Genomic DNA, 16,868 nt, shown 5'->3' with positions numbered 1-16,868 from the left:
ACTTGACCTAGGTCTTCATAGCTTCTCTCCTTGCCCCCACACAAATGCAGCTGTTTTGAACACATCTTCCTGTCAGCTCAAAAAAAAAAAAAAGTGATCCACAGCCCTTTCCATGGCTGTGTAAAAACTGGCTGAAGACATTTGCACTGGGAAGGAACAACTAGCTACCCCCGACTGCAGGCAACAGCTTAGCTGCTGCAGGGCAGGAACATGAGAAACAGCTGTAGCTTCTGAGCTGCTGCCAAGAATTAAAACTAATTACCCATTTCGAGGCTAGCATAAACACTGGTTCTCTTCAAATCCTCCTACAACCTCCGTAAGGGTCACGATCCACCATGGAAGAACTTTCACCTACTTCACAGGCAGGATGGGGAGGGAGAGATCACTCCTTCCTACAGGCTGTAGAGGCAAGAACTGTTGGGTTTTCCTTCCTTGAGCGAGGGAACTGTCTGCTAACAGGTCAGATGAGCAGGGCGCATCACAAAAAAATCTAGCACTGGAAGAATAAGCCATCCCTGCGTCTGTACAGAACATTATTTTACCTGGAGTAAATGGAGTGGGGGGATACCTGTAATATGTCTGATAGAATGAGCTGCATGACTCCTTGTTGAGGATCACCTCTGCCAGCCTGTGGCCTCCTTCCCCATCACGGACCCCCCAAGCAACCACACAGTGCAGAGCTCTGTGCAGCTGCCCCGGGGCAGGCAACTGCTACAGGGTGACACAGGCAGGATTTTGCCATCCTGCAACTTAGCATGTGCTAGGATGAGAGGTAGCTGGTCCTGAACAAGGAGAAGACTGCAGAGGCTTTCTAACCCATCAATTGTTTGGATGCAGCCCTTCAGGTTTTCTCTTTAAGAGGTCCATACAATTTATCCCAGCTTTTCAGACAAGAGGAGTGCTTAGAGCCATTACTCTTGCTGGGGAAGACCTTTGGGGCAAGTGGGCACACAAGGTGGGGAAGGATGCCCCTATCTTGGCAGCTTATACACTGCAGGTAAGGAATCAGACATTGCTAAGGCAGCATGGGACAAACTTGCATCCAGAGGGCTTGTGGAAGCAGGTTTTGTAGATCACCCACAGATTCCAGCGAAAGGATTGCTAATGCAATACAGGTTAGAAGTAGCAGCCGATTTTGTTCTTTCCCCTCACCTCCACATCATAATTAAATCACCAGTGAGTTAAATCAGCGTTTCTTCACACCACAAGAATACAATGCCTTCTGCTATTGATCAGTGCCTCCAGCTTTTGAATGCCCAGCCCCACATCCCGTTATTTCCAGTGGTACAAAAGTGCTGTGCTCGAAGTGCACTAGATGGCAGTGTTCCTTGAGAATCACTGCAGAGCCGCCGATCCACCATGATCGCTCGGAAAGTCCGGCCCTAACGTGTTGGCATTGTCAGTTCCAGGGTGTTCTTCAAAATTTGGGTTGCCAACCCTTGGGGCATTCTGTGATTCTGTGAACTTAGCAGAAGTCACAGCAACTCCCCGGTGCAGGCTTTGATCTGTTGTCTGTATCGATCCTTGGGATTCTTTGGAACAGACAGTGCTTCCTTGAGGTATTAATATGAATTTAGAACATTGAATGAAACACATTTGGCTTTCCAGCATGAAGGGAATGATGTTTTTCCTCTGAGATGCTGGGAATGCTCAGAATCAGCACACCTCACCAGGGCAACACCACATCAAGACACACGTTGGGAGAGTCATTTTGACAGCATCATCTCGTGTTTGAGCTTGCTGCCCACTCACGGGGGGTGCTTGACACATTCATTAGCATTGCTCACCTCTAGCGAGAAATTTAATTTTAGCCAGCTGTCTCCACTGTGCAGCTCTGCCCCCCTTTGTGCCCAAAGTGAAGCTTCAAGCCATTCTGCAGCTGTGCTTTTAGGAGAGGAAGCTGCTCCAAAGGGAGCTGTACTCCTTGTCTGATCTTGAAGGGATAAGGGTTGAGAGCAGCCCAGCAGAGGGAACAGAAGACGAGCAAAGCAGTGCTCAAACTGCCTGGGCTGACTTCTAACCCTCATAAAGCAGGGAAGTTATGGAAAGCAGTTTAGGGGGGAAATTTGATAACAGTTAATCAAATCCCAAGTGCCTGAATGACAAATGTCCTTAGATTCTGCTGGGAAGTGGAAGGTAAAACTGCTCCCCTGGCGACCAACCCTTGAGAAGCCCCAACACTGCATTCGCTGGGTGCCATACCCCGCCAGCAGCCCTGTGCATTGCGCCAGATAAACCTCACCACCCTGGAGCTGGGGATCTACATCCTGACGCTACGCCTCAGGCTTCCTGCCAGTTGCCATCTCCTTTAGCCCGGGGTTACGGTGTCATTTTGGTGGCCAAACGTACCGGCCCCTGTGGGGTAGTTCCTGGTGGCAAACCTCGCTCGCCTCCGTAGCCAAGAGAGGGCAGCATTCTCCCTCGGCTGGGAAGGCAGGGGAGGAGGGAGCCGCCTGGCCACAGAGTCTTTCTAGGAAAAGGCAATGCTTTATCAGATGGCATTTTAGAGCAGACATTCGTTTCAAGACTTCGGGCATCTGTTTAGGGAGATGCCAACTGATTTACGCCTTGGGGTCACTGGGGACACTATCACACCCCTAAACAAGATCCGAGCCCATTCCTTGGCTAGCCACCCCCAGCTGCCCATGCCTGCCTTTATCCCAGGAAGGTGTGGAAGTCTGGAAACGAGCATCCCTGCCGAGGTGGTGGCACAGCACCAAGGAAGCAGCACCTCTATTTCAGACTGGAAAATAATGCATTTAGCTTTACCCTGCAAGGTGGTGCTGGAGGGGAGGCATGGGAGGAACAGTGGGTGTGTGCTCCACATTTCTTACTGTCTTATATTTGTATGCAAGTGATGCTAAAACTGGATTTAGGAAGCAGACAGTGGATGGAAATAGAGGAGTCCAGCACCTAGCAAGTGACTTGCATACCAAATGGAGACCTCTGCTTGCCAGAGCTGCATCTCCTTCAAAGAGCCATCTACATGGTCTACTGAGAATGCCTGTAGAGGCCCATGTGGGTGTCTGTGCTGTACTTCTGGCAGTCCTCGGGCACTGAGCTTCTGGTTTGCTCAGAGGAAGCCTGGTGCTGTTGAAAAATCCTGCTGTTTGGTTTGTGCTGCAGCAAGGGAGAAAGACACAAAAAATCCCTGCAACAGGTGAGCACTCGAGAGGAAACGCAAATAGCTACTGCTGCACCATTTCTCTAAGCAAGGGAAGTGACTGATCACAGAGGGGTTCCCCATTTAGGGAACTAGCACTCACTTGTAGAGTTGGGGGGAAAAAAAGAACAAGCCCATGCTGACAGAGATGTGCCATCAGCATTTCACTTCAGAGCTGCATTTCAGAGCTGCTGTGGTATGCTTATTATTGGTCTAATTAATGAGCTTGAAAGACTAGGAGTCACAAGGTTCATATGTAAAACAGATGGTAGACAGGACATCAATACAGCTTTTAGATTGTGCTGGAAAAAAAAGGAGAAGCTTTCTCTTGAAATAATTTCAGAGCAGCATTTGATTTACAGTTCTAATGCAGCACACTACTTATACTGTTGCAAACATTTAAGAATGAGGTTCGCACTGAAGTTGAACTTAACTACAGCAGTAGATGAGGGTGGCTTGAATCAAATGCTGAGAACATTACAGCACTGTGCAAGATAAGTAGGCCTTATTGCTAGCTCCACTACTGACCCAACAAGCCGTTTCACCCCTGCCCTTCTGCCAGCCTTATTTAAAAAGGGAAATACTTTCTCTTTATAATTCCTGGCGATACTTTTAAACTACATGTGATTAACTATACTAGCAGACTGAGGGAAAATCGAGGACTGTCAGAAGTTCACATCCTTCAAATTCTGAGCACTGCAATATTTAAGCTCATAAGTACTTTACACCAACTTCAGTAGAATAATTTCAAAGAAAAGTTAAACTGAGCCACCACAGACTGGTAAACTCAGACACGGCATAGCTCACCAAGTCAGCTCTGACTCAGTCTGTTCCTTCCATAAGCCACAAGGAAGGACATAGGCCCTGAGGATACACAGTGAAAGCCAACAAGTTGGCATCTGTTGGACTGTAGCTGACTAATCTTTGTCTAAATGTGCTTGGGGACAGTGTCCAGTGGATAAATGGAAGATGAGCTCATGCCACCATACCCATGGAAGTTAAATCTAGACAGCTGGATGTATGTCACATCTCTACCACAGCTGGATGCTCCTACTCCCAAGAGTAGGTGAGTACATGCTACACTTCCACTTCGTGTAACAGACTCAGCTGTTGGCTATCACCATGACACTTGTTGCTGGGTTTAAGGATGAAGAGAAAAATGTGCTCTCCAGGACAGAGGCCTTTAACAACTGCAGTCACTGTACAACAAGCCCAGCACTGAGCTGGAACCCACAAAGTGAGAGTTTAGCAAAAGCTTGGTGTGATCCATTGACCAAAGCTATTGAAGGGGTGACTGCTGACTGAAAACCAGCCAGGGACATTCAGAGCTTGGTCTCATAAGAAGCTGGACACGAGCAGAATAGCAGAGTGCTGTTCATGCAGCCTGTGCATGCCAGGGCCACAGGGCATGCTGGATGTGCTCTGCAACCCTTGTGAGGAGGAGGAAAGCCCCACACTCAGCCATTCGTCTTTACCTAAAGCTCTGATCCTGACTGATTTTAACAGAAAGATGGGAAAGACTCTCCACACCCAGCAATTAGCTTCTGTACCAGTTGTGGCAATGGCCAGAGCAGAGGTCGTCTGATAACACTTGTCTCTGGTGAAGCATGAGGATTTGCAGCTCTCACTTCTTTCAGTGGGAAGCAGAGATGTTTGGCATGCTGAAAGCAAATGGGATCAGTGGTTTTCCTGTATTTCTTTAAAGTACTAAAGGGACCAGGTTCATTCAAGCCACAGGAAGGCACATTAATATCCAATAAGCTTTTGGCAGAACACAGAAGAGCAGTGGAACGCTTGCCAGAAGGCTTGCAATGCAGAGACTTGGGACTAGGCAGATCCAGTAATAGGCTGGAGCACCTACAGTGGTAATTAGGCAGAAGTGCACTGCTCAATACCCCTTCTCTCCATTCTCACCAACCCTCCCCAGTCTCTTTGCTTTCCTCAAGAGAAAAGGAGGGTAGTACATACCTTTAGCCCAATTCCCCAAACCTGAGATCTTCATAGTGCTGCTTGTATGAAGCCATAAGCAAAAATAAACCCCTCCAAAGACAAAATCTATCCTACTGCCTTTTCCACAGAAGGGATGAAGAATGAGAATAACACAACTGCATCCCTATGTGGGTGGCACTTGAACTTGCACACTATGGATTTCCAGGCTTAATTTCGCTTCTGTGTACCTGATTGAAGCACTTCTGTGCTGTGTTCCTACCTCACCCTGACCGGAGGTGAAGTAGTAAGCTTTCTTCAAAGTACCCTTCAAACCTGAATCCTCCTATGTCATGGGCAACTAATGTGACCACAAGGTATTCTTTTAGGGAGAATCCTCTTTGGCTACATTGAGGGAGAACAATTGCTTGCATACTAACAGCAGTGCACATGTAGGATGCATCCTTCTGTAGGATCACATTGGGACGCAGATGAAGAAATTGCCTTCACCTGACTACACACAGCGACTGTGCAGGCAGGGCAGAGTGCTCACTCACCCCAGTGCTTCCTAACAGCCAGGATTTTGGCAGCTCCCTGTGGACCCTCACTCAGTGAGCTGGTTTCTGTAGATTTCATTCTGTGCCCCTATCTCCCCTCAGATGCTGCACAGGGAGGCTAAACCTAGCCCAGGTGCCTGGGCTGTGCCCTAAGGGCCCTGGCAGCTGAGCACTGCAGCACCCAGCTCCCCGCCTGCATCTTGATCTGCACAGCAGAGAGCCACTGAGTCTGGTGACTAAAGCACAGGCTCGGGCATGGCTTTCTGCTGCCAATTTCAACATTGACATCTTGTGTTATTAACTAATGCTCACAAACAAAAAGGACATCGATGGTTTACTGCTTAAGCACACTTAGCACTTAAAAGAGAAGGTTATTCTCTCAATGAGTGCTCCTGGCATTTAACATATCAGCCCTCTGCAGTCTCTTATTTAGAGAGATTTCCTTACACTTTGTTTTCACTGCCTCATCTTTCATTGTAATTACACAAGCTCGCATTAAAAATAGGGTATCTGTTTTTATGGAGGTTCAACAATTGCAAGCAGGAATGCTCCTGCTATTCTTCAGGAGATATTTCCAGTGAATAATTACTGTTTATGCAGTGCCATCCTTCCCACCCTCCCACCCCTCAATTCTCCATGAACTTCTATAGGAAGCCATGTTTCTCACCTTACAGCACAGATTACTTCTGAAGCAGAGCACAATTAGTAGTGCTCAGAACCATAAATCTTCAGACAGAAACTGACAAATAACTTGATATCCAGATGAAGCGGAAGGGAAAAAAATGCGGCTAGACATCAGATTTTGGAGTGCCCGTGCTTTACGGGGATGCTCCAGGAATCACAATGACTATAAATGGTCAGAAAACTCCATTTTAGGTTTCATGCAAGAGATGGCACTGTTAGCACCAGCAATTAATTTAGAAGCAGGAGGGGGTGTATGTGGGAGGGCACAGATGTATTTTTAAAGGTAGATTATAAACATTAATATTAGAAGAGGTATTTTTGTTTCTGTTTTGATTAACAGAAGGATATTAATTTTTAACTGCAGGAAAAACTCATGCACGCCATTGCAAACAGATTGATATTTCACTAAGACACAGGAAACAGAAAATAGAGTCAGCTGGGAAAGGAAATCCAGAAATCCAGTGCCAACCAAGCTAGATATGTTTCCTCTTTAACCCAGAATTGATTTTATTTTTTTCTTCCCCCAATGAAAAAAATGGGCACACACATGTGCCTGCACCACCGTCACAAGCAGGAAAAGGTGAAGAGCTTATATCTCTCTAGGCAGGCATTGTGTGAACGTTTACTTACAGGATGCCACAAGTATTAGCCAAACATTTCTAGTTTTAAAAAACCCAAAGTAGAGTTAACAACCTCAGCAGAACAAGCAACGCTCACAAAGTCAACTTCCATGCCTTAACTCACTGCTCAACTCCCACTTCTTTCTACCCTTGCACTTACTTTACCTGCTCAACTTGCCAGTAAAGCCTCACCAGCACTGAACCTCCACCACCTAGCACGTAAAGCCAAAAGCACTGAATTGCTCAATGCCTCTTTTAAACCTTGGCCCTGGACTGGGATTACAAATGAGTTAACAATCTCATTTGTTAAGCTGGTGGATCCTGACGTGGCAGGTGTCCCTAAACCCCACAGAGCTAACACAGTGCAGCTGAGCGAGGTGGTGCCATTGCTCTGACAGGCAGACATACCCAGCAGTTGGGGTATTTACCATGGTGTGAGGCATCCAGTCTTCCTTCTTAGCTAGGGAAGCAAACACAGGCTACTCTGGGATGTGCTTTTCAGTATTTAATACAAGCTCATTTCAAAAAAAAATTGGTTTTGGTGCAGAAGCCCTCCCTCTACACCACCTTGGCAGCGTGTTCCTAGCCCCGTCTTGTGCAAATATGAGCATCCATGCAGCTGCGCATCCAGCTGTTGTATGTGGTTGGGCTGACTTTTAGTGCTGTGATCCAGCTTACATTGAGCTCTGTGAACTTTTATGACGACAAGGGGAAAAATGGGGAAAAGGGGCTAAATGTGCCCCTTTTCTCAGCAGCCTACTTCTGGAGCAACTGAAACCATTTGCTACAGTACCAGCTACAGCATTGCTGAGATGCTCTTTCTGAAAGGCATCTGGTGCAGGGGTTGAATGCACCTTCTTATAGAGGGCCTAAATGCTCTCGGCAACTATCTCTGTTTTTGCTTTTTTTTGTTTGTTTGTTTGTTTGTTTTCAAACAAATCAGTCTTGAAGTCTTAGTGTGAAAGTGTCCGAAGCAATGCATGTACTTGCTGTGCAAGGAGGAAAATAATTTGTAAGTGAGAGAAATACAAGCTGATCTTGCTGACCAGTTAAGTTACTGGAAAGTGTCAGTCTGATGATGCTTCAGCGTTAGGAAGCCAGAAAAGCATAATAAGAATTGTAATATGTGATATCTGTCTAAATCATTTATTTGTAATAAAGGAAAGAGAGTTTGAAGTATTCTACCATCAACCCACCAGCAATTAAAATTCATCTGTTGACATCCAAACCCAACCAGCTCTGCCATAAAGCATCTCTGCTTGGGATGTTTGGCATTCTCCTGGAGTAAGAAATCCCATAACTGTGATATAATGGGATGGCACCAAATACACTGTGAGGCCCTTCTACTGCCTTTCAGAAAAAAAAAAAAAAAAAAATGTAACACTGACACAAAATGCATCCCAGCAGGTTGGTATTGTCCTGTTTTGCTTTGTCAGCAAGAGTACAAAAGGAGAAAGAAAAAGTATATTGCCCAGATTTTCCCCCCAGTGTCATCCACAGGCTTGGAGGGGAAATGAGCAGGACCATCACACTGCATACGCATCTGGACATCCCGGTTCCCCGTCCTTCACTTGAATCTCTTAGGAGGATGGGAACATCACACGTGATTTAAAAAAAGCAACATTGGAAGTTAGAGGATGCTGCTGGTGTGCTGGCCACCCTGTGCAGGCTAACCTGAGAATTTGTATTTGTCTGGAGATGCCATTTGGGCAAGCTTGTTCCCACAAAATGCTGTATGTACTGCATTGTGCTGGAAGAATTCATATTTCTGAGTGCAAGGTAATTGGGAGTCTGTTCAGGTACTGAAGGATAGAGCTCTGTGCTCAACTTGTGGGTAGAGGGAAGCTAAGCTCTGCTGATTTGGCTGAAAAAAAAAGGTGTTAGAAGATGGTGCTGCATCCCCACCACAGAAGCTCGATTAAATAAGCTGATCAAAATATAGTATATACAAGCCTGTTGGCTCAGTGGGCTAATGAAGCTAAGGCAGGACAGTTTCTGCAGCCAGTTTGCCAAGGGACAGGTGTGTCTGGTTGCTTTTAAAAAGGCAATCTGAATTATAAGGTACTCATTTACCTTTGGGCACATGGGGGTGGCACTGTGGAGGAAGTGTCAAACACAGTCATCTGGAGAAGAAGCTTAAATGACAGTCATCACACCCCTGAGGGCTCAGCGTTCGTCACAGGCAGAGGCTGAGCAGAGCTGCCAGCTCTTTGATAGCTTCTCCTGCCCTCAGCTTAATGAAGTACTCCAGCATGGCACTGAAGGGGTCTGGAGGGATGCCCTAGCATCCTGTTGTATCATCTCTCTTGGAGGTGTTCGGAGTTATGGAGACATCAGGATCCAGGTAGAACTATTCCCCTTGGTTCTCCAGACAAGCTGGGGGAAACCTCTACACTGGGATGCTGGATCTCAAGCATTTTCCACTGGTAAGCAAACTATGACCTCGCTAAAGAACAGGGACATGGTCTTCCCACTTCTATGTGCTTAAGTCAGCTCTGGGGGAGAGCACTGCACTTTCCACATCAAGGCAGCATTCTTTGCAAAACAGTTTGTTTCTTCACCTGAGCATTTCACCAGAGGATTGAAGAAGAACTGGAAAGCAACTGCGGCTTGATGCCGTGGCTTATTCAAAAAACAAAACAAAAGAAAAAAGCACCAGAAAATAAAAGAAAAGAAAAAAGAAAAAAGAAAAAAAAAAAAAAAAAAGAAAGCTGGCTGGAGACCCAAATATTTCTCCCCCCAAAACTCCATCATCTTCTGTTTCTGCTGCCCAGGACCCAGATGGGACCAAGGCAACAATCTCCCTTCATTGCTTCTGGTACATGTCATTAATTTAGCACAAGAGATGTTGTTGATAGACACCAGTTTCGCAGACTTCCAGTGTCATTAGCGATGCAGAATCTGCTGCGGAGTCTGCTACAATGTCTTGCTTGCAGTCGCTTTGCTGCACAAAAGGAGATAGTCCAGCTACAGCAGTGACAGGCACATGTGAAACGCTTGTCCTTTAGCATGACTGCTAATGCAGAACCTAATTCAGATGTGCCTGAGCTGTCACAGTAACCTATATTACAAAGAAACATCAACTCAGCTGCACAAATGATGGATTTTGTTCAGCAGAACAATTTATGTTCTTCCACGTTTGTTGTTTTGCTGCTGCTTTCGAGGAGCTAGGACATCGATGTATATTACATACAGAAGTCAGACACCATCGGGAGTGGTAATGGAAAAGATCTGAGACCCTTCCCCTGTGGGGCTGATGTGGGCCAGCGACTGAAAAACGAAAAGGCCAGGCCACCTGTTCTCTGGCTTTGGATGTAGAAGCAGGTGACAAACCTGGCAAGAAAGAAATGTTATTTTCACTGCTGGAAAACAGACCTCCCCTGGTTTCCAGGGCTGAAATCACAGTACCTCTAGCCACTCCTGACACACCGGCTGTCGCACGCCCTGCCTCGCAGGCAGCACTGCGCCAGCCCCAGGTGCTTGGCTGTGGCCATCACCTTGCCCTCTGTCTGCTTCCCAAAGCAGTATTAAAGGATTGCTGCCTCTCAGCACGGATGTCCGCTCTGCTAACGACGGTTTCGTGCATGCTAATGAGAAGAGCGGCAAGAACAGATTTACGCTGGGCTCAGCCCAGCGGTAACACGCATGAAAACGCTGACACAAATGCTGAATAAAAGGGATTTGAAAATCAACATCCCCTACTGTTACCAGCTACAGTGTAATCCTTCTCCAGGCCTGTTGGGAAATGTCCTCGGAGAAGCTCTGACATCAGTGCAGCTGCTTCTCTCTTTAGCATTTCGGCTTGCTTTTGGATTTTCGACCGAGGCAAAAAGACATGGCAGGGAGCGAGCGTGTGAGAGAGACAGATTATCTTCCTCTCTTAATCCTAGGTTTGGAGATAACATTGTTTACACTTCTGAGAATTAAATGGGCAGCCGAAGAGAGTAAGGGTGTCTGGATGGGAGCACCTAGGTGCTGTTTTTGCCTTCTTGGGTGCTAAGTATCTCCCAGCTGAACCTCTTGTCTCATCCAGTACAGATATTCAGACAGCTACAGCTCTGCTGTCTTTTAGTCAAGGTGTAGACAACATGCAGAAATGCAGCTGGGAGGACATTAGGATATGCGTGGTTGTGGCTTCTCGTTCCCACCACGTCTGAGTCCCCTCAGGTATCTATGCACTGCACCTAGCCCAAGGTATGGCTCTGTCTTCCCCCTCAAACAAAGGACATCTACCTGGCAATGTCAGCACTGGCCCTCAGCTGAGGAAGTGAATGAAATGTGAAGCAGACTGAATGCATCTCCAAAAGCCCAAGTCCAGGGCTGCAGTCCTTTGTCTCGATCAGTGCAGCTTGTGCTTTGACCAGGTAGGCTGGGATCTTTAGTACCTGTGGCTGAATGCCATCCTAGTAACAACCCATCCCTACCATGTAGGTTTCTGGGGGCCCTTTGTACTGTAGTCCTTTTGCATTTGCCTTTGCCAAGAATATCACTTAGAGTGGACTGTAAGTGGGCAAATCCTACTTAGCTTCAGCCACCTAAAAGGATACCTGAATGAGCCATCGAGGCTTCCCTTAGGATCAACAGAATGAGGTGGGAGAGCCCAGCCTAATTCTCCCCACTTCTCCTACGAGAGGGAGAATTACCATCAAGAGACACTTTTTTTTTTTTTTTTTTTTCATCTCTGTTGTCTATAGCAGATATACCATGGAGATGGCTTAGATCTGTCTTGCTTCTAGGCTGCATCCCCTCCAGGGGGAAGAGGATTGAGCATTGTGACAAGCACCATATCTCAGCTAGAGGGATGGCCAGTAGGAGCCCCGATGCTCAGCATTGCTGAACCCACTTGGAGGGCAGTCTCATTCCTTTGCCTCACTGAAAATCCCACTAGCTGTCTACATGCAGTAAGCATGTCTTGGACACTGGAAAGCAAGTGTTAGGTAATAACTCTTAGCAGATTACTTAAAATTTATAAGTGGTTATAAATAATGAATGGGTACACTTCAGCTTTTAGAGCTAGCTATGTACTCTGAAATTTAAAGCTTCCATTCAGCAAGAGTGTTTATTTAGTTTCGGAGAACTGCACTCATTTTTTTCTTTAGCTTAACAGATAACCTATTAAAAATTGAATGAATATTTTAGGAGCTGTAACAGCCCTACAGTAAATAGAAAGCTTACTCCATAATATTGCACCCAATTTTTGTTGTTGTTTTCTATCACTGCGTGTGACACGGTTGATCAACCGTGCCTCTCTGGCCAACATGAGAATAAGTAGGCATTTGTGTCCATAGAGACGGACATCCAGTCACGTAGGATTCAGATGACCTTGGAAGTGTCACCTGAAAAAACAAGTAAGTTACTCATTGCCTGTCATAGTGGACCTGGAGCCCCTCTGGAGATGCTGACTGGTGACATTTCAGTGAGAACTGAGGGCGATCAGAGTTAGTTTGTACTTTATAGTATTTACCTGGTGGGTTTTGATCGAAAGCACATTAAAGTCAATGGAAGGACTGACCATCCTCAATTGGCTCTTGCTCAGTTTGCTAGAAAGAAACCCGTAAATATATGGCAAAGAAACCATGCTGAAGTAATGACCTTAGCACAACCCTGGATCTGTCAGCATCCTGTATGGTGATTTCTCTACATACAGTTGGAAAAAAGGCTTGAAAAGGAACTATCCATCCCGGCCATTTCCCTTGCCTGGGGGGGGCCTTTTTCTGCATGTCTTTAGGCATTGAGCTCCATATGAGGATTAACCTGCACCTAATGTTGCTCTACCAGTTGCCAGTGCGAGGGGATTTGATATGATTTGGTGCTGATTTGTGGTGCAAGCTGAGCCCACGTTATCTCCTCCTGGGATCAACAGGAGTTAAGTACTATCCAGGTTGTGCTTAGTGAGCCGCAGCCGGAAATAAACACCCACACGGATTGGGGAAGAATGAGGATGTGTTTATGTATATTGTTAGCATGTTTTGAAGTAAATATTGATTCATTCCACTAAGTTGATAAATAGGGATTAGTTTCTGCTGTAGCTATTTTTTTTTCCTTCTTTTTAAGGATCTTTCAGTGCTTTCTAGTTCGCAAAAGAAGTACTGAAATAAAAATGAATGAATGAAGGTATCCCTAACTGGCTTTAATTTTCACTCCCCATCTGGCTCACTTTGCACAATAAAGGAAACGTGGAAGTTGCAAAGAATTTTGTCAGACCTGTAAATAACGCCATTATGTAATTGTCTCCTCTCCATCTCCATCTGTGTCCTTAAATGGATGGATCCAGCTGCCTTACGTAACCCACTCCCATTTTCCTCCTGTTTTCCCCTCTCTTCTGCCTGGAGTCTCAGGACAGGGCCTGCTCCCTGTGCTTCCCTGTGTTTGGGACAAGTTTCCTTCTCACTTGTCCATCTCATCCTGTGGCCAGGGAGGGACCTCTGCTGCCTGCAATCCCTGCTTGGTCACCCCTCTGGCAGGCTGTGAGCACCAGAGCTTGGGCTCTGTGCTCTGTTCCTCTTCTGTTTTTGGCCTGAACCCATAAACACCACTGTCAATAAATACTGGAGGCCAGGGGCCTGCTGCACTGAGCATGGCACCTCAAGCTCAGCACCTCACGTAGCAAGTTAAGACAGCACTATTATTGCCAGTCCTGAGAAAGGATGGCCTGAGTACTGACCCTGTCAGTGTTTGTTGGGGTTACGGGTAACCAAACACACCCTCCACCACCAAATCTATTCCCACTACTTCATATTTGCCTGTGCCTCTTGGGGCTGATGTTGAAATCCACAGAAGAGGTGGGCTGGACCCACGTTGACCACTCCACTCAGAACAGCATCACCTGCCACCATATCCTCCCAGGTCTTTTTTGACATTAAGCTGCTTCTCTTCACTCTGCTAAGGAAGACAGCACGGGGAGGAGACACCCTGGACAGGAGGATTTTACATTAACAGCTTGGGTGAACCTTGCTGAGCATCTTAACTCCAGGCGTGGCGGTCTGTGACCGCTGGGTGGGCTCTGCAGCAACCCTAGGATCCCTGCCAAGATGTTGTGCAGGATACATGAAGCTCCTGCTCCTGCTGCCCCAATCTGTCCTGGCCCAGGGGAGGGTCTGCAAGGCATCCTCCAGGCTCTGCTTCTCTCTCCTTTGCTGCTCCAAAGAGAAGTCAACAGTCTAGAGGGAATACATCTGCAGGATATTACAAGCCACTCACACAGGCTCCAATAGAAGCAGGGCATTGTAGTAAAATGATTCTTTATGGTCTCAAGGGTATTAAAAAAAATCTACCAGTGAGAGTATTTTGACAAATACCTCATTAAAAGCCCCAGAATCTCACACTGCACCAGTTTATGTAAATCCCAAGGACAAAGGAATATTTAACTTTTCACATACCATAAATAAACCTGTTAAACTAATACATCTCCAAGGAATAATAAAATAGGCAAATACAGTAAATACGTTAGTTCTGCTCCACTTTTATGTGAGGGGTGCTTTCCTTTGTCTGCTATTCAGGCGTTTATTTCTGGAGGGTAAAAAAAGGGAAATTGTTATTGATGAAAGGTGGCAGCCTGTTTGAATCTCAGCAAAGTAATGGCCTTCAGTTGAAGGAGTGGCCAGCACACGCAGAATACATCGGAGATAATAGAAAAATCAAAGGGAAAGGAGGGAAGCCTAGTGGCTGAAAAGGAGCAGGAGGTAGATGCCAAGCTCTGTGCCTGGAATGAGATTTGTGGTTGTTTAGAGGAATCTATAAAGTCAGTGTGTGCTGGCTCTGTTCTCGGCAAATGGGGGAGAGACTTTGTCCTTTCAGTTTTTAAAAAGGTCTCTCTTTTCTCCTTTTCTGGTTGCAGCCTCCTTCATCAACATAAAAGAAGGTTTCGAGACTTGAACCACAAATGAGAGGATGTAGGAGCACTGAGCATTTTGATCCTGACCTGCTGTATGTAAGTAAGAGAGGAAGGGGGCTGGGTGCTAGTTTCCACAAAGAGGCTGTGCCTGGGTGTAAGAAGGGTGCCAGGAGCACAGACACACCCAGGATAGGACCACCATGCCTTAAGGGTCTATTTCGGAAGACTTTATAAAACATCTACTCCCCTCGCAATGATGAGATAAATCCCTATACCCTTACAACAAAACTATCACCTATCATGACACCAAAAGGTAACTAAAATGTTCCATGGAAGAGGACAGGGAGACAGGTAACCACGGTTAACATGCTACATCGCTGATCTAGTATGGTATTTATACACATACAAAAACACTTAAAGGAAACTGAAAGAAAGAAAGAAAGAAAGAAAGAAAGAAAGAAAGAAAGAAAGAAAGAAAGAAAGAAAGAAAGAAAAAAAGAAAGGGCTTCTCTCCTCCTAAAGATGAGTCAGGTATCAAAGTGTGGGGAAAATTCCTATACTTGGCCCAGACAGGCCACCAGAAGAAGACAGGTGCATGAAATTAATACAATGCAAATGTGATGCAAACACTATTGAACCACTTTCCTTTCAGCCCCTCAGAAGTTCCAGAACATGGGGCTCCCAAGTGTTTTATCACAGCCTGGCTTTCCTAGCTCCGGGGATCCTTCTATCAAGCTGTAGATTCCTTTCCAGATGCTTTCAGGTCCTGTTTCTCCCATGGAGCTGTAACTAAAGTTGCTCCAATTAAAAGCATGTGCTCTTCTGTGATATGGATGCTTATCCTCTTCCTTTCCAGACAAAATGAAGCTTTTTTTTCTTTTTTCTTTTTTTCTTTTTAAAGAGCAACAGTACTGGGTCAGAGCAATGTTTTAACTGTCCCAGTATGCAGTCTCTGCTGTTGGCCAGAAGTGGATGCCTAGCAAAGTGTGTCAGAACAATGTGTAATACTTCCTCTGAGTATGCTTCCAACTCTGCTTCCAGCTGAGGGACATCCTGAACCGGGAGTTGTTTTGGTACATCTGAATTTCTTTATTCATCAGCTCGTTCAGCCTCCCTCTGAATCTACCTAAGTTCATAGCAATGCCTTGTGGCAAGGAGCTCCCCAGTTCAGCTCCGTGTTGTGAGAAACAATTCCTCCTTTGTCTGCTTTGAACCAGCTTCCAATAGCTTCATTTGGCGCTCAGGGTTCTTGTTTCACAGAAGGCAGGTAACAGTCAGCGTGTGCCCACCATCATCATGGCACTTGCTGCTTTTATAGGTCTCCAAGACATGGACAGGCTGTGAGTCTCCACAGGGCTGTCTGCATTTTCTGCTCGCTCATCTCCCAGGGAGTCCTGATATTTTCAACCATTGCAGGCTGCCAGTCTCTGGAGTAAAATTTCCAGAAGAAATGTATATTAATGAATCAGTTTTGAAAGGTGAGAGCCATGTGCACACACTTGATGCCATGTGTTCTCTTACTTTTGTCCCGTGAATCCTTCTGGAAGAATCATCTGCGTGCAGCTGCTAGCTGACAGGAGTAACAGCCTGCAAATGGAGATGGATGGTGATCTCAAAGGTTAACAGGTACAGAAGACAATACCAAAAATCTGTGGATTTGCAAGGGGAAATTCAGGCATGGATTGCCAGAAAGCACAAGGTCTCCAGATGACATGAACACATCCTATGAACCAGGCATCAGAGCCTCCCTCTCTGTGAGCCCTATAACACCAAAGTGAGACAATTACTCTGGAGAAAGCACTAAACTATCCGGTTATATATATATTTTTCTGCCATTATTAGAACCCTTATTTTTCAGCCAGGTGGAAATGTATTGTTTCCTTCTTCATCCCTGACAAATCTAAGAGCACTCAACTCTTCTCTCTCTGCTTTCTGACCATGTTCTTTCATTCCTAATTTTCCAAAACAGACCAGCTGCTCAGGTCCTTGAAGAGGGAGCGGGTGCAGTCCTGCTCTCCACTGAAGCCACAGAGATGCTAGCTGAAGGTGTTGATCCAAAGAGGATACGGTACAGCATAAGAAAT

General features: G+C 46.0%; 1 long non-coding RNA gene across 1 annotated transcript; it reads right to left on the bottom strand.

The window, feature by feature from the left end:
* Positions 1-278: 278 nt before the first annotated feature.
* LOC118160276 lies at positions 279-15,079 on the bottom strand. The gene is made up of 4 exons (XR_004747393.1): positions 15,069-15,079; positions 9,544-9,553; positions 4,339-4,344; positions 279-399 (listed from the first exon to the last, which is right to left on the bottom strand). It is a non-coding gene; the product is annotated as an uncharacterized LOC118160276 (long non-coding RNA).
* Between the last annotated feature and the right edge of the window lie 1,789 nt (positions 15,080-16,868).

The sequence above is a fragment of the Oxyura jamaicensis genome, chromosome 1 (assembly GCF_011077185.1).
Source record: "Oxyura jamaicensis isolate SHBP4307 breed ruddy duck chromosome 1, BPBGC_Ojam_1.0, whole genome shotgun sequence".
Taxonomy (NCBI): domain Eukaryota; kingdom Metazoa; phylum Chordata; class Aves; order Anseriformes; family Anatidae; genus Oxyura; species Oxyura jamaicensis.
The sequence above is the reverse complement of the archived record's forward strand: the minus strand, read 5'-3'. Positions and strand labels throughout refer to the sequence as shown.